The following is an 18,367-nucleotide window of genomic DNA, read 5'->3' on the forward strand; positions in this document are numbered from 1 at the left end:
GGCAAGAAGAGTGATAATACGCCCGTTTTATTACCACCAGCGTGCTGGCGGGGCTCTGGCCGAGTGCAGGGCACCACTGAGTTTCTTTCGCGACAGCCTTGTCTGGCAGGACTCATGCACAGGGCACTGTGTCAGCACCATATAGACGCAGACTGTTCTGCAGCCGTAGTTCACCCTTGTAGAAACTCTAAGCATATACTTGCCCCATCTCTTTGAAGGCTCGTGCATAATTAAAGCCTTCTAGGGGCGCCTGGGTGGCCCAGTCAGTTAAGAATCCGACTCTTGATTTTGGCTCAAGTCATGATCTCAGGGTCCTGAGATTGAGTCCCGCTGCTGGCTCCCCACTCAGCGGGGAGTCTGCTTGAGATTCTCTCTGCCCCTCTCCCCCTCCCCCCATGCGTGCTCTCTCTCTCTCTATCTCAAATAAGTAAGTAAATCTTTAAAAATCAATCAATCAAATAAAACCCTTTCTATAGTCTGAAAACCCTAATGCCCTGGAATTAGTATCCCTGTAGTCAACTTATTCTTGATGAGGTAAGATAGAGTGGTGTTTGAGAGCTGGCTCGTGAATATTCAGGAATTTTATGAGCCAATTGTTAAACTACTTAAAAACAAAGGTAGTCAGTTCTCAACACTCATCATTTCCTAATGATTTCAATTTTACTATCACCTATGCTCTTGAAGTTGGTTACATCTGCTGTGTCTGTATGGTGCAAATACTAACCAATGATGAGCTTCTGTGCGTCTCTTCCCAGCTCTGTGTTCAGCGACGTCACCTTATAGTTTAAAACTGGCCGTGGCAGAAGTATGTACACCAAGGAAATCGGCAGATGCCAAAAATCAGCTCTCCACTTCCCCCTTCTCTTCCCCAAGAGCCAATTGTCAAACATTTATCAACACGTTACTAAGTAGGAATGAAATTGGCATAGAATTTTCTTTTGGAAGATTTGTTACAAGCTCTGTGGGCTACTGTAGACCACTACAGAACCAGTTAGAAAGTATGCAAAAGGAAAAAGGGAAGGGAATGAACATTCTTGATGCATCTATGCTCGGCAGTACATGAATTGACTTTCATGTAGAGGTCAGTTAAAATCCTCTTAAAGGCTGGCTAAGCTGTGTGATGTTACCTCAGTCTTGCAATTGAAGAAACCGGTCAGGGGTTTAATAACTTACCCACATTGATATGGTTAATAATGGAAGAAACTTACATTAGAGAAGTATTAGTAGGTGTTTGTAATTCAACTCAGTATCTTTTCCCTATAGAACAGAAATTCCAGTGTCTTTTGTAAAAAGGAAATAGTGTTGCTAATGCTATACTAAGATTTTTGTAACTGTAATGAATACTGTGGTTTTTTTTTTTTCTTTATTCATTTGTGTGCACATCAAGCATTGAAAGTCAGGTACGTGCCACCCATTGGTCATGCAGAGGTTTTGCCCGAGGGAGGAATAGGTATGTACGAAGTCCTGGGGCAGTGCAGGAATAGAGGAGGGAATGTCGGAGATGGATGCCAAAGCTGTCTCTGAAAAGGTGCCACTCTTCAAAGGCGTGCAGATGTGTGTATGTGGCCCCTGGGTTTAAGGTGTTGTGGTGAAGGTTGGTTTTGTTATTGGCGACAAGATTAGGAGACTGTGGTCAGACCAGCATGGGGGGAGCCCCTGGGGAATTCCTAACAAGCTGCCTCATGCAGGGCACTTGGAATGCAGCCGCCCATTCTTCCCAGTCTCCTTGGCTTCTGTTCACTCACTGTTCACCGCTCACCATTCACCGCTCACTGACCACAGCCCTGGCAAGGCCAAGGGCAAAGGCAAGATGCCCCAGGGGAAGCATCTACAGTGCAGGCTCTAGGGCCCTGCCCCGCTGATTTTGGTTCAGCAAGTTGCCAGTGGAATGTGGGAAGTGTCCTTTTTAACATGCAGCCCTAGAGACTCCGGGCCTGCACCAAGCATTTGTCCTGCGGCTTCCGTGCTGCCTCCACCAGCAAGGAGAAAGCTCGCTCACGTAATAATGATAGCAGCTCTTCCTAGCTTCCCACTGCTTTTATACCCAGTCTCTGTCTATCCCCACATTTACCCTGTGAGGTGTTCAGAGCAGTTCAGTGCTCTTCTCATTCTATGGCTGAGAGAGCTGAGAATGGCAGAGGGTCATCGAGCACCGCCAGCCCCCACCGTCAGCAAACGGAGGACCCAGACTTCTCGGTACTCGCCGGTGCATTTTCCTGGGGGCACGGTGCCTGGAGGGGGCCCTGGCCTAGTACACAGGATGCCACCTTGTGATCTGCTCTGCAGTCAGCCTGAGAAACGCGCCTTTGCTAGGAGACTGCCTGTGCTCTCCAGAATATTCTGGACTCCATTGGAACACTTCTACAGACACTACAATGTAGGCCTATTATTCTTCACATTCCTCTTTCTCAATCTCTGCTGCACTCTGTTCGGCTCCAGAACTTTAAAATACTCTAGAAGTAAAATCCGTGATTCAATCTATTCTGTATCGTTAGATGACAAGGAAGGTACTGCGAGTCATCTGCCTCCAGCCAGCTTGGCAACACAACTAATGCACTTCATTTCCCCACACCGCGGGTTCCTCGCTGGTAAAAGGAGAATGTTGGCATCATTGTAGGGTCTGTCCCAGCTCTTATGAAAGCTCTTGAGTCTCCAGCATGGAATGAGAAAATGTCACCACTGATTTCATGTTCTTTGGCTTTTCCAAGACAAATAACATTGACATTGTGAGCCCTGAACTCATGATTCTATTATTGTCTTCACTCATCGTGGGATTGGGGGAAAACAGAAATGTATTTTATGCATTGCATTAATTAGACTTAAAATAGCGCAATTATTTGTTTTCTCTAATGTAGAGTCACTTTTCTCGATGGCACTGCCTCCGTCTAGGAATGTGGTTTTCTTACATGTCCTGCTTCTTTTTAGAGCCTGCCGCCGTAAAGCAGGATGTGTAAGAAATTACACTCCTCTCGGCACATGCCTCTCAGTTATTTCTACGGAGAACTAATATTTTGTTCTCTTATAGAATCGAGACTACAATTTTTTTTTAAAAGATTTTATTTATTTATTCGACAGAGATAGAGACAGCCAGCGAGAGAGGGAACACAAGCAGGGGGAGTGGGAGAGGAAGAAGCAGGCTCATAGCAGAGGAGCCTGATGTGGGGCTCGATCCCGTAACGCCGGGATCACGCCCTGAGCCGAAGGCAGACGCTTAACCGCTGCGCCACCCAGGCGCCCCGAGACTACAATTTTTACTAAAATTAGAGGGGCAACCAAGTCAGAAAGATTTTTCTAGCCCATGATGCGGTACAGACCCACAGTCGCCCACATGGCTTGACCTGAACTTCATATTCTGAGAGACCCAGATCATACTTTAAGGTATATTCTTTTCTTTTTAATTCAAAGTAATCGCTCCATTGTCAGGAATGAAATCCTGCTATAGATTTTTATCAAACACATCTGACATTTTAAATAAATTTTAGACTGATGAATTCAGTGTTTCTTTGACAGAGAACATAAACATTTTCCTTTTTCCAAAAGCAATCTGAGGAGCGTATATTTGTACTGTAGTTAATGCTGTGTTAAGTCAGTGGAATGTAGTTGCTGCAAACGTTTGTAGAGCAAAGGAAAGAAAGCCTTTATTTAAATCTTGCCAACAGCAGAAATAAAATGAGCAAATGCACAGTGGAGTGAGAGAAAACAGAAAGATCCATACAGTTTGATTACTCTGGTGTCCCATGTTAGCATCTCATCTAAGCCACATGGAATATGTGGTACAATCGCTAATAATTTTCCATCTGAGTGTGTGCCTTACAAGAGATGTTTGTTGAGTGAATAAATGTCGGATCATTCATTTTTTTTCCTGTTACGGAACTTTCATTTCCTCAGCAAGGAAATTAGATACAGATACTCTAAGTGTAGTACTATTTGTATATTTTCATAAGAGTAAGAAATAAAAATAAACGAACATAAATTCTCTTTAATAGTGAAATGTTCTTGGCTGACACAGGTACCATGAAGACGACTTGAGTAGTTATTTCCATTAAATTATAGAATCGTGAAGGACAAGACTGAGTTGCATTGTTCTTTTAATCCCCACCATGTAACACAGTGCCTGAACATAGAATAAAGGCTTAACGCATGCAGTGTGTGTGTGTGTGTGTGTGTGTGTGTGTGTGTCCCCATCAAGGGTAGGTGGGCAGCTAATATGCATGGCTTATTTACAAATTAGATAAAAGAGCTTTTTGCAGACCAGAGCAAAATTACAGCTGGAAGGAAAAGGGGCTGCGGAGGACGGGGGGTTAGATACCAGAGGACTTGTGTAGCATAGATATTGGACCAGAATTCATCAAAACGATTTATGATTCTTGGTGCCATCCCAGAGACACAGTCTTCAGACAGCAGCTTTCATCTGCTTTGACACACTGTTTTCCTGCATTATCCTGGTCGCTTTAAGTTCATTTTCTGTTGATTTTGCCATGACTCTGGACTCGCCCTTCCATCCCTCCTTCCTTTTCTGTCCCTGACATTTCAGGAGTGGGGCTGGCCCCTCTCCAGGGCAGGCCTGAGTTTCCAGCGTTGGCAGTGGTTCCTCATCAGGGGTCCTGCTGAGACCCAGCGAAAGTTTTGTGCAATCCATCAAGGTTTAGTGGATGTGGATATATTATTATTTTCACATTTCTCTCTTCTTCCTAGTTCCATCTGCCACAAAATAAACTTCCAGAACTGCATGTGGTTGAGTTTTAGCTAAAACTGTGAGAGAAGGTTTTTACTGAGCTCTGATGGGGAGTTTGAAACCCACTGCTTTTTATTTATGTCATTACATGTGATAAAGACATTAAAATTATAGTGTTTCTCACAAGTTCTTGATAGTATATTTCATAGAAACCAGTGTTTCTGTCTCACGGTGTGTTTGCAGATTAAGTAACAAGTGGTTTGATCTTTGTAGAGACGATCTCTTGTGTACTTCTGCACTCAGCCAAATTACGGTACAGGCGTGCACATGTCACCTACCCTATCGCTCCCAGCCCCTGTTCTTCCACTTGAAATGCACCCGGCCCCCCAGTGCCTAACTTCTCACCATCCGCTTCTTCTCAGCTTAAATTTCACTGTCTCCACATGACCTGCCCAGGCTCCCCAGCCTAAATTTTGCCCCAAAGTCTTTATGTCTTACAGTCTCTCATCTCAGTTCCTTCCCCACCTCGTTCCCGGAGTGGCCAAGCCCTGACTGTGTGCCAGCCACTATCTAGGGACTGAGGAAAGACGGGTCCCCCTCCTGGAGCTTAGGGCCTGTTGGAGAAGAAAGGCATTAAACATACAACATATCAAGCGGTGAGCGGTACCAAAAGTGAAGACAAGGGCAGCTGAGAGAGGTCAAGAGGATGAGTGTTGCAGGGAAAGCCCTTCTGAATAGAGCAGAGACTTTAATAAGCCGGGAGGACGGCAGGTCAGGCTCTCCAGGAGGGCCCCAGGCAGCGGGAAGGGCCCGGGCACTGGCCCTGCAGCTGGTGGGAGCTGAGTATGCAGGAGGCCGCAGGCACCGGGAGGAGGGAGGAAGGTGAAGACCAGTGGTGGGCAATGAGGTCAGCGAGACAAGTGGGGACACGCCACGTACGTGAGGGAAAGGGAAGGGAGGATTGACGGCAGGGACCCAGCGACATTAAATTCCCACTTGAAGAGTTTCATTCTGCCGCAGAGGACAGGCAGAATGGGAGCAGGGAGCAGGGAGATGGGCCCAGGGTCATTGCACAGGTGCGGGTGAGAGGGGCTTGGACCACTTGGGGCAGTGAGGAGGCAACCGCTTGTGCGAGTCCAGCGCGAGCTTTAGGGTTAGGGCTGTCTATGTCAGATTAGGGCTGGTGGTTGGGACTGGATAGGGGTTCAAGTGTGAAGAAGAAGTAAGAATAACACCAAAGTCTTTGACCCAGGCACCTGGGTGAATGGCCGTGCCATTTCCTGGGTGGGGAAAGGCTAAGGGAGGAAGAGAGTGACGAGTGTTTGGTTTGGACATGGGAAGTTTGAGACTGTAGGAAATACTTAAGAGGAACTGTCACACAAGTAGTTGGTTATATGGGCTTGTGGTTCAGAGGAGAAGCCAACGCTACGGTCGTAATTTGGGGCAGCCTCGGGAGATAGAAAACACGGCATGCTTTGAACCAGACACTTACGCAGCAGGTGTATATTCTCAGTCCAGAAGTGTTCAAGAAATGCAACTTATCTCAATTCAACTTAAGCTGTATTTCGAGACCCTATTCCACTCAGCGTTGGGAAAATCTAACCGCCAATTCCGCTAATCTTTTCTAGTTGATTAAATTAACCAAAGTTGACATTAACGTGTGTTCTTAATTTAGGTTCTTTTTTCCCTCCTCTAACTTGGAAAGTGTCTAGTCCTTAGCATCTAGGTGTGTGCATTTTGGAGTGGGCACTGAGTTAGCTGCCTGGCCTTCTGTCTTCTGGTACATCACAGGACAGTGCTTTCTACTGTTCCCCTTTGTCCCCTGCCCCATACTGCATGCACCCTCGTCTGTGGATTCTCTGTATGTTGGAGACCACAGTTGGTGGCTCTTCCCTGCCATTCTGGGTAGAAAAACCTCGGGTTCACAGTCATCCCTGTGCTACTTCCACAGCCTGAGGTTTGAGGTACAGAGTATGGCAAGATTTCCTCTACAAACTTACCTCGAGTTCTGTTGTCCTCTTCCTCTTAGCTTTGGCGTTAGAACCATCATTAGGGGCCCTCGCCAGTGGCCAGTTTTTCTGTTTAAGTTCCCGCTCTCCTTTTCCATCAGCTGGGAGATTTTTTCAGTCTCCCTTTGGGCAAGAGAAAGCTGGCTCAGCAAAGTATTCTTCCCAGTTTCTGCCCTTCCCCACCCCTTGAAATACAGCTTTGGAACTTTATTTTTATTTATTTACTTATTTATTATTATTTATTTATTTCACAGAGAGCAGGGGAGGGGCAAAGGGAGAGAATCTTAAGTAGGCTCCATGCCGAGTGCGAAGCCCAACGGAGAGCTTGACCTCACGACCCTAAGAGCACGACCTGAGCCTAAACCAACAGTCACAGGCTTAACCCACTAAGCCACCCGGGCACCCCAGCTTTTGAACTTTGAAGGCAAGAATTGACATCACTGCCTTCTGGTTCCATTGTGACAGTTTTCCTTTGGGCATGGGAGGTCTTCTGTATATCTCGGTGACTGGAGGAAGGTCATGGGGCAAAAGGGAATGTAGAAAAAAAAATCAGTGAAGACTGCACAACATCCTGCAAGATTAGTGTACCTGATTTCTGTCTTTCCCATACAGTAAGTTCGATGGGGGACAGGTAACACTTGACTTGCTCAGCATGGTAGACATAGAGGTATGTAGGAGGTGCCGTTATCTACGGAACGTATGCATGCGTGAAGTGACGGAAGACCGGCACTGTGCTCACACGTACACGTGCACACAGATACACAGAGCATCTGTGCTGCTGTTCGCAGGGGAACCGTGACTCTGTGGTCGTGACGGCAGTGTGCTGGCACTTCGAAGATATTCTAAGGGTGAGCTAATCCTCAGAATTAGAAACCTCAGAAATAATTTCATAATCTAGAATTTTTCTAAGGACTTTGAAAAATGCAAACTGGAGAAGCGTACTAGAGAGGAAACATTTGAATTTTTCCTAGGTTAGTCTTCAGTGTGCTGGGGCCCTTACACTTCAGTCTCATCCCATCTGCTCAGGCTTTTCCATTAGGACAAAGGACATTCAGCTTTGGAAGTTCAGAGGGCAGAGTTGAAAGTTCTGCACCCAGAAATTTCTTTGAAGTCTCTTGTTTTACATTAAATCTTCAAGTTGATTTTATATTTGACTCCATAATGTGTGTATATGTGTTTTAACATAAAAGTTAATGCATTTTGAAGACATGACTGCCTTATCCCTTTACTTGGGTGGAAAATGTGTCCTATTGTAAGGAACTTGATGTTAGGGCATTAACAACTTAGCACTTTCCCTTAATAATATTTTAAAAGTTCCATTCTTAAAACCAAATTTCAGGAGTGTTAAGGCTGCATTACTAAAGCCACTAAATAGCCTTACAAAGCAAACTATTGCCATTTTTACTTGCTCAGAGAAATAGTCACCGCCTACAATTTTCCCTGGCACCTCTACCTTGCCAAGATGATTTATATATATATATAATGTGACCACCTTTTTATTCACACATATTTTATGAGACAAAAAAATCAACTTAGATAACTTTGATATAATAATGAAATCTAAATATTTATAATTCCTTATATCACGAAAACTGAGTGAATTTGTAGGACATCTGATTTGAAGTGTTCCTACTGATGCATTTTTCTTGGGTGTTTTCAACAACCTGGGAGGTTAGGAGAGCAAACATTATCATTGTCCTCATTTTTCTGCCTACAGTTTTACCAGGTACTGTCCTAGCTCCAACACATGCTAACGGTGGCACTTTTAAGTAACTTCACTGTGATTCATATTTCTCATCCATATAATGGGCTTCACCATAGTTCCCAGATCACAGGTTTTGAGAGACACTGAAATAATAACTGTTCAGTGCTTTAGAAGATACAAGGAATGCCAGACAGATGGAAGTTAAATTATTATGTGCATTACTGATAGTCATGCATCATTTGTGACCTGGGTGTGGGGAGTACATTGGATTACCAATCCCCCACCTTTCTTCCCACAACTACCAAATCTAGACTTAGGGCCAACTCAGTTTGGTTCTATAGAGAGTCATACCATGATCTTTATTTCTCAGTGGACTGGAAACTCCTAGTATGTGGGAGAATTAAGAGTTGGAGCAGAGGCCAAAGGTGTTGCTCTGGAGACATCCCTCAGTTTAGCCAACATAGGACTCAGAGAGATTCCATCTTCCCAGGTAGTTAGGAGTAAGCAAGATGGAGCCCATCAGAGTTTAACACAGAGCCTGGGGCCACATGGAATAGCTATTTTAGATACTACTTACAGTAGCAACAATAGAAACTTAATTTGCATTTTCTCCATAAGTATGTTATTCTGTATCAACCAGTTAAAGTTGGGATGATTTTCATCTTCATATGATGAAGGTGAGGCTCCAAAAGGTAAAGTAACTTGCCCCAAATCGCATACCTAAAAAGACTGAGGGCATGAATCTCAGCGCTTTTCTGTGCTTTCGTAAATCCGCATAGCTGTAAGTTATTCTTTTCTGGATTGATGATTGTGTCACATGAGAGTCTTAACCAAGCCGGAATCCAGTGCAGAATCTAAATGTTAGATTTGCATTTTGTGCTAAGAGAGTAAGCAGGAATTACTAGCCAAAGAGATTAGGAATTAGAGATGTAAATACAAACACAGTTAATGATTTCTCTTTCTTAGTTTTACAAGTCTTATAACAACTTTTATTTTTCAACTTCCATTATGTGTAAAATTATTATGTTTAAATCTGTTCAAAACAGAGAGGATACAGGGGCACCTGGGTGGCTCAGTTGGTTAAGCATCCGACTCTTGGTTTCAGCTCAGGTCATGATCTTAGGGTCGTGAGATCGAGCCCCATGTTGGACTCCACTGGGTGTGGAGTCTACTGGACATTCTCAGCCTCTCCCTCTCTATCTGCCCCCTCCTGCCCCTGTGTGGGCTCGCTCTTATCTCTCTCTCCCAAATAAATAAAATCTTTTAAAAGCACAGAGAATACATAAGAAGTGAGTTTATATACTCAGGTTTAGTATCTGTTAATATTTTGCCTTACTACTTTGGATCTTTTCTTTATAAGAAAGGACATTTTTGAGCAATGATGCGAGTGTCCTCTGTCCCTCCCCCTCATCCAAATCTCGGTCCTTCCTCCTCAGAGGTAGTTACTAGCTGAGGTTTGTACTGGCATTTAAACTCTTACATAAATGGTACAACTTTTGCAAATTTGCCTCTGCAGCTTCTGTTTTTTCGCCCCCGCTCCACACTTGAGATCTGCTGGTGCTGATCTGTGGAGATGGATCTAAAGCAGTTAGCCTTTTTATTTTTGTGATTTGTGAAGATGTGGCTCTTGCCGCAGAAAACACTTTCTTTCCCCTGATGGGCAAAACAAGTGCCCCGCAGGGCCTTTGAAGTTTTCTGAAAGGGGGTTCTTCTAAGCGCTCTTTCTTCCTGGACTCTTGTGAGAGCCCCATTGTCTGGACTGAAGAGACATGTTGGAATTTGAATCTACCCCATGCTTTTCAGTCGTTCACTCTTGGTGTTCAAGAATTTAAATCTTAATTTCCTCCAGAATGTCATTCCATTCCCCGGAGGGCAAAGTGTCATAGGATATATATTCAGCCTGACATTAGCCCAAATAAATATTTGTTGAATTATGGCAATATATATTAAAATAAGGTAACATGATGAACCATTAGAAGATAGGACTCAGGCATTCAGTCCCTGACAGGTTCTGCTTTTTGTGACCGAGACACCAGAGAGAGGTCTTTATCGAGGCAGGGTTTATCTCACACACGTTAGCTTGAGTCAGGTGCTAGTGTTTATCTAAACAAGGGCACATCACATCCATTTGGGACCATGTAAAGAGATGGGTGCCTACTGGCTACCTTCAAGTGTATACACGTGGGGCCAATACTCATACAGTGAAATCCATGCTGGTTATACCACTTTTTTACTTTTATAGACTCTCGAAACCGGGATTGAAAAAGTCGTGTTTATGTAGCTTTCACTTTGGGCCAGGCACTGGGCCAGTCCTGTCTCACACGGTGCCTTACTCATTCATTTCACAGAGCCATGAGGATCTCAGCAGCATTATGACTCACATCGGATGAAGAAACTGAGGCTCAAAGTATTTATCCAGAATAACACAGCGGGCAAGCATCTGAGCTGGCTGTCTGACCGCAGGGCTTCCCAGTCAACCATATATCACCTTTCCTCCTCATAGGTAGAGTCGTCATTATCACCCTGCAACACTGGGGGGGCCAGAGGCGGTGGCCCTGACTTGTGCCCTGAGTGGTGCTGGTGCCCCCTTGCCAGCCCATACCGATGCTCTGGACCCCTCTTGCGCTGGGACGGAGTGGCTCTGGCTGGTCAGAGGCCTCCCTGTAAGAGCCACCTGCTGACCGCCTACACTTTTACCCAGAAGCCCCTTACCTTGGCGGGAACAGAGTAGAACTTTCAAATCTCCGTGGCAGGTAGGCAATATTTCATCTTCTTGACTATTAAACATCACTGCTGAAGCTAATTCACAGCTTCAGTCATGAGCCTTGGCATATTATTGGTGTAAAGTGTAAATATTTGAATGCTAATTATCGTAAAACAGACCACTGTGTCCAAAGCAGATGAATGCTGTTTCAGGAAGCCAGCAGACCCTAGCTGGTAGGCAGCTTGTGTTGTCTCTGTACAACCAGTAATAGACGTCTGGAATCATTTCCACCTCCCTCTGCCCCAGCAGCACCTGCCACCTCATTGCAGAAAGTTCTGAAAGCTAAAAGCTGCCCAGAGTGGCTCACATATGTGAGTCCTTGCCTTTTAAACTATTTCCCATCTGCCCTGCCACTTGAGAAAAATCTCTGTTGCTGAAATTATCCACCCAGAAAGAGAATACGATTGTCTACATAAGATTGGCCCTTCTTGTCCAGTCTGAGCCCACCATTCCTGGTCACCTGTCTCATCCCAGGCACACTGAGCCCAGTTGTTCCACTGGCTGGAAATGACTGACTCTCTTCCATTCCAATGTGGGCCTCAATGTTCAACCCTCGTCCCCCTCCCCTTGATTACTTGAATCTGTATCACTCCTCTGTACATCCATCTGTCCTGGGACAGAGAACCAAGCACTCAGAATTGAGGTCTTCCCACTAGGTAACAAATTCCTTGAGATCTTGGACCTTCACACCTGTAGCCTCACTGGAAATGTTAGCAAATCGGCATCCCGTTCCGACTGGGCAAAATCCAGTCGGTTGGCACACCAAGGCTAAGCTGTCTCTGCTGAGCAGGTGGATTCTGGGGAGGTGTGGATTCTAAGCCTAACTGGGAGATCAGCTTCTCCAGCAGACAAAAACGTGTTCGAGAAGCTGGGATGTTAGGGGATCGGATCGTGTGACCCAGTCAGTGTAGGGAGCTAGCCCGAAATTTGGTGTAGTACTTTATGGCAGAGAGAAAAAAATCCCATGAAAATTTCAAGGATGGTGCAGCATCCCCTGGTTTTGTGATCTAGTTAGGGCAAAAAGAAAGAGGTTTTGGAATAATGTGCAGGAAGCGTACCACTTAGAGCTTCAGGTTCTCCATATTTAGAATGAGAATAATAATGTTTACTACGGAGTTTGATGTCAAGATTACACTGGGAATGAAGAATTAAAAGGACACAGTCTCGATGAGGCGCTTGGTACAGTGCCTGGCACATGGTAGGCATCTGAGGAATGGCTGTGTCTGATACCACTCTGCTGCTGGTTTGTTCCATCTCCCCGACCACTCCTGACTGCTGTTCATTGTCCTTAACCTGACCACATGGCAACTTGTTACATTTGCAGGGTGCCGCCCACACACTCCCTGCTGGCCTGGGAAGGACTGCGAGCAGTGCGTCCCCTCCCTTTGCACCCAGCCAGGAGCCCCATCCGGACAGTCTCTCTTATTCTGTTTTATGAAATGTAGTCATTCGTTTCCTTTAGTTAAAGTATCAATCAGGAATCTTCCATGGGACCACCTACACTGTTTGCTGGGAATACAAGAATGACTGGGTTGTGGTCCCACCCTTAAGTAGCCCCAACTGTTCCCCACTGAGATTATTCAAGCATCCCAATTTTAAATCAACCAGAAGCTGGGGCACCGGTGTTTTTGCCAAGTGAGCTCATTTGAGTTGGCCAGCCCTCACATAACAGTGTCCTTCCTCACACGGGTGATGGCTCCCTCCGTTCTGGAGCCCAGCAACTCCTGGTCACAAGGGGAGGATATGGCGCTCAGTGGCCTGAGCCCAGTCGTCTCGCCCTTGGGGCTCACTACGTGCCAGGGGGGCTGCCCTTGTAGGACAATGAAGCTGCCATTCCACCAGGACCCATTAGAAGGCAGGCAGCCCTCCCGCCACCCAACCCTGCTGACCAGGCTGACCTTCTTTTTTCTGTTCTTGTGGACATTAGCTTAAGAATGGGCTGAGACCAGAGCGGGAAAGAAGGAGAGAGGGGGGCCCTTGGCGTCCTGCATGTGGCAGTCTGGAGGCCTGCTCACATTTACAGAAAATGAGAAAAGGAAAGAAAAGGGATTAGTTGTGAAAGGAGCTGATGGGGTTGTGAAGAGATAGAGGCATTCCAGCTGGGGGTGGCACCTCCCTCTTCTGCAGACTTGAGTGTTTTCTTGGGTGTGTGACAAGAGCTAATTTTAGAAAAATGAATCTTGGAAGAAAATGACTCCTGAAGGCTATGAAGACACATGAGTGTCTCACTATAGCTCACAGACTAAATCTTCTTTATTATATCAACGTTAACGTAAATACTTAGATTTTAAGATCCTCTAGACAACTTCTACCCAAAAAAGAGACGCGAGTGTTTCTCAGACCAACAGAAAACCCGGCCAGATGGCAGCTGTAACACACACATCCATCAAAGTGGGTTAAAAAAATACTCTCCATTCAGGAAAACCGGTGAGCCAGCCTGTCAACCTCCGGGCATAAGAGGGATGTCGTTCAAGTGGCAAAGGCCAGAATTAACTTCTCTTTACCCTTGAACAGAATGAGACACTGAACAAATTAACCCTTCGCTGCATTGCCGTCAGGGTCATCTATGGCTTGCACTTCCCTAATTTCATCCGACTACTGGTAATGAATGGAACCTTTTGGAAAATGTGATGTCTCTCTGAACGATTTCAAGAAGAATTAACACTCTTTGGTATTATTTTGGACATCCATGCAGAAAAGTGACTCATTTCTTTGAGAATTAGTACCTAAAGAGGCACCGAAATTCCTGAGCAAGTGGGACAATCAAAATAATTTCTGGCCATGGGTCATTTTTTCATTGTGCCTGGGATCATCGCTTCAGTGTTCCCATACAGGTTTCCCAGAGGCGTGGCTAGAAGGGCCACAGAAAATGGAAGAAGAATGGGAATGGACACACAGTTGTTAAGTGGGCAGCAAACATTCATCTGCTTGGAATGCAAACCTTAGCACGGCCAGGTAATAATGTTAGCCTCACTATGGAGAGAAGAGAAGGCCACACCACACAGACTGCTTACAATCTTGCCAGTTTTCTTCCCAGGGGAACACTGGCAAGAACTTGACTGCCTCAGTCACTTAAACTAGCCCCGACAAAGCACACGTGAACCAGTGATCAGGGAGCACTTTGTCATTGGCACCTGGGGACAGATGATTCACCCAGTGTACCTCTTATGTCTCCCTGATGCAATTTATATCACACCAGCTAATGATGGGAGAGAGCAATGAGTGTGCGTTACTTTGTTTAAGCTCTAGCATTATAATATTTCAGATATACCACAGTAGAGGGAGAAAATGCATTGTTTTTTTTTTTTCTTTTTCTGTTGCTTAGCTGAACATTTCTTCCTATTAGGCTGTATGGTCCTTTTAAGGGCAAGAATGACCAATGTATATAACATGGACCATATCCTCCATCTCTCTCTAACCTGGATTTTTATGAAGATGCTGACGACGGGACCCTTGATACATAAAACGATTTCTGTAGCATTTTGCTGGCAGAGGTTTGCCCTTGCCTTGTGGTTTCATCATTTTGGAGAATGTTCCTTTAATTGGCAGCAGAAGGTTTGCAGTGACAGAGATGGCGGGGAAGGCTTTTGGATTATTAAGAGTTCAGCCTAGTCATGAGTTGAGACAGTGATCCCACTCCTTTCTATTATTACTGTGCATCAAAAGCCACAAAATCTTACCTAATGAAAAATCCTCATTATTGCACCGGGATCCCTCATGCTTTCGTGGTGCTCAGAGAGGGCCTCACAAATCCCACCCTTCTACTCCCCAGAAAAGTGCGCAGAGAGAACAAAACCTGCCCTAGGCTCTTGGCCCCACGGCAGCTCCTTCTCCTGCTTTTCCCTTTCAGGTTTCCCTTTGCTCCAGACCTGCTCTCCCTCCCTTCCATGTCTGTCATCTCAGCTGGGAGCTAGGTGTTCCCGTATAATGACGTCTTCTTGTCTGACAGGCCTACTCTGCTGCACCCAAGCAGCCTGGGGGTCGGGACCGTCAGCTGTGAGCCCCGAAGCCAGAGGTTTCTAGGTCCTAGCCAAAGGACCAAGGCTTCCTCTTCATCGTTTTACCCACAGCAACCCTGTGCATACCCCCCCCCCGTTCTGACTCTGCGTTTTAAAAATAGTCTCTCAAGCAAGTGCTGAACAAAGAACCTCCACTCCCCATTCCTTAATAATCCACCAAGTGAGCGCCCAGCGCTGTTGCTCAGTGTGGGGCAACCAAGTAATGAGGATTCCAGCCAGAGGCAAAAAGACTGCCTTTTAAATTAGCAACTATAGCCTCGGTGTGCTGCAATAATTTGTCCGGCCTTTGTCCTCAGTTCGTGGCACGGGCTTCTAAAACCCTGGCGATTTCCTGAGTGACGGGCATGCCTGTTATATTTGTGAGGTGACTCTTGGTGAGTCCCTGCACAGCTTCAGGATGGGAGCTATCAGCCTGACCTCTGGGGGAGAAAGGAGACTGGCAACTGAATTCTGTCACATGCTTAAATCCATGATTCAATCAGTCATGCCTAACCAACAAAATGCCAGGAAAGACTCTGGACGCCGGGCTCGGTGGAACTTCATGGTTAATGAACACAGGGCTGTCTGCAGACAGTGATGTTCTCGGACACCACAGACAGAGGGCAGAGAATCTCTGTTTGGGACCCACCCCCCAAGACCTCAAATTATGTGTATGCCTTACCAAAAAACCCTGTAATCATTAGTGTAGGGCTTTTCTGAGTTCATTCCGGCTAATTATGGAACCGAGGGGTGTCATGGGAACCTCCCAGATGACCAGCCAAACACTCATAAATGCAGGTGGCCTGGGGTTCCCACTTAAGGCTGCTGTCTGAAGCAGAGGCAGGCTTTTGGGGCTGAATCCTTAACTCGTGGGCCCGGTGCTAACGCCAGAGGTCAGCGTCAGACTTGCGTTCAGTGTGCTCAGTTGGGATGAAGACAGAACAACTGTCACCGAGGGTGATTTTCTGATTTCTAATAGAAATGTCGAAATCCTGGAACTAGCCTCTAGATCTACAGGTTGGGCATCACAGTTTGAAGCCCTCGCGCCGGGGTGGGACAGGTTTAGAAAGATCGTTTAGTGGATTCTTACTCAAAGTGTGGTCCCCAGACTGTGCATGTCTGCAGACTGTTCATTACCAGCTCCCGATGAGATGTGTATGGAACTTGGTAGTAAGCATTTAGACTCTTTTACAGCAACCAGGCCTTGCCAAGACATTCAGGATTGGAAATATACAAGTATCAGATTGTGACAGTTTGGAGGGAAAAAATGATCCTTCCCCACAGATCGTTTAAGGAGTCTTATTTAGATATATAGCCATGGTTGGTATGATCAAATGGAGTCAGAACTTAGTGTCAAAAGGGTGAGGCTTGGAGTCGAGCAGGTGGGTTGGTACCAGTCTCTGCTGCTTGCTTTCTCTGTGGCTTTGGGCAAGTTACTCCGTCTCTCTGAGCTTTAGTTTCCTCATTTATAAAATGGAGATAGCAGTATTTCCTACCACACTAGGTGCTGGGAAGAGGAAAGAAGGTAATCCAGGAAGAGAGGTGAGCACAGGGTGTGGCACATAGGTTAACCGCTGGCATTTTTCTTCTATGTTAACGTCTTGGCATCACTGTGCCTGGCTTGGCGAAAGCATGTTCTGTATATATACGTTTGATTTTTGACTATAAATGAAACCGACAGCCTTGTCTTTATGTGACTACAAGGTAAAGCAAACACTTTTTAAAAGCCGCAATTTATACATGTAAATGAATATTGCTTTTCAAATAATCTCTGAGAGGCTAGACTCTCATTTCAAGGATGCCCCAATGTTGGAAGCATTCAGGGCATTTCTCATTTCACATTTCTGTTAGCGCCTGTCCCGGTGATCTATTCTTTTTTTTTTAAAAAAAAGATTTTATTTATTTATTTGACAGAGAGACAGCCAGTGAGAGAGGGAACACAAGCAGGGGGAGTGGGAGAAGAAGCAGGCTCCCAGCAGAGGAGCCTAATGCAGGGCTTGATCCCAGAACCGCGGGATCACGCCCTGAGCCGAAGGCAGATGCTTAATGACTGAGCCACCCAGGCGCCCCCCCCCGGTGATCTATTCTGATGTAACAAATCACCTCAAAACCTAGCGGTTTAGAACCACAGTCCATCACTATCACTCTGGTTCTGTGGGTAGACTGGGCTTGGCCAGGTTCTCACGTGGGGTCTTCCCTGCCCTTGCAGTCAGAGGCTGGCCAGGGCTGAATCATCTGAAAGCTTGACTGGCCTGGACATGCAACAGGGCATCTTCACTCTTCATGTTTGTTGCGGGGGCTGGACAGCTGGAACCTCTCGGGGGTGTCTGGGCATCTCTCAGTCTGTGTGGCCTTTCCACATGGCTAGCTTGGGTTTCCTGGCTGCATGGTGGACTCAGGTCAGAGAAATGTTCTTTGTTGGTGACTAGCTTTCCCCCCGAATGAGCAGCTTAAGAAGCAGGGACTGGAAACAGCTGGACCTGAGCCCAGGAACTGAGCAGAGCAGTTATAGAGCCCTCCCCAAAGGGCAAGGACAGGAGCCATAGATCCCACCTCTCACTGGGAAGAGGGTCAATGAATCTGCGTCCATATTTAATCAGCTACAAAGCCGCAAAGCAAACGTGGCTTTCTTACATTGGGGTATCTTTTTTTTTTTTTTAAGATTTTATTTATTTGACAGAGAGAGAGACAGCCAGCGAGAGAGGGAACACAAGCAGGGGGAGTGGGAGAGGAAGAAGCAGGCTCCCAGCGAACCAGGGAGCCTGATACTGGGCTCTGTCCCAGAATACTGGGATCACGCCCTGAGCCGAAGGCAGACGCTTAACAACTGAGCCACCCAGGCGCCCCTGGCGTATCTTTTTAACCACCAAGACAAACAGTGTGTGTCTTCCATAGTAACTACGTTTCTGTAGGTATCACTCACATTGATAGGAGTTATTTGAGTACAGACCCCGCTGTTGCATTTTGGTCACACCTCACATGCCTTTGAGTTTTAGTAGCATCCATCAGCCTATGCTAGGGGGGAGGTCCCCCTCTGAGTTCCTCCCACTCTACTTTGAGTGTCTGATTTCTACGAATGACCCCCTTGAACCCTGTGTTGTCTCCCTGCACTCCTCCCTGCTACAGAGAAATCTGAAAGCCCATGCACCAGCAACAGTACCCCTTGCTCAGAAAACTTCATTCCTCCCCATTTCTCACAGAGCCTGTGGCTCAGAC

At 46.0% G+C, this 18,367-nt stretch overlaps 1 protein-coding gene across 8 annotated transcripts in view; it reads left to right on the plus strand.

Moving 5' to 3' along the window:
• Nucleotides 1–18,367, plus strand: part of ST6GAL2 (ST6 beta-galactoside alpha-2,6-sialyltransferase 2) — a 76,444-nt gene that overhangs the window by 20,958 nt on the left and 37,119 nt on the right. The window contains exon 2 of one of the 8 annotated variants that reach the window (XM_034658917.1): nt 10,738–10,892. The exons of 6 other annotated variants lie outside the window; for them this stretch is intronic. The gene's annotated coding sequence lies outside the window, so the exon portion shown is untranslated. One more of the 8 variants, XM_034658919.1, reaches the window with a different exon arrangement.

This window comes from Ailuropoda melanoleuca, chromosome 4 (assembly GCF_002007445.2).
Source record: "Ailuropoda melanoleuca isolate Jingjing chromosome 4, ASM200744v2, whole genome shotgun sequence".
NCBI lineage: Eukaryota > Metazoa > Chordata > Mammalia > Carnivora > Ursidae > Ailuropoda > Ailuropoda melanoleuca.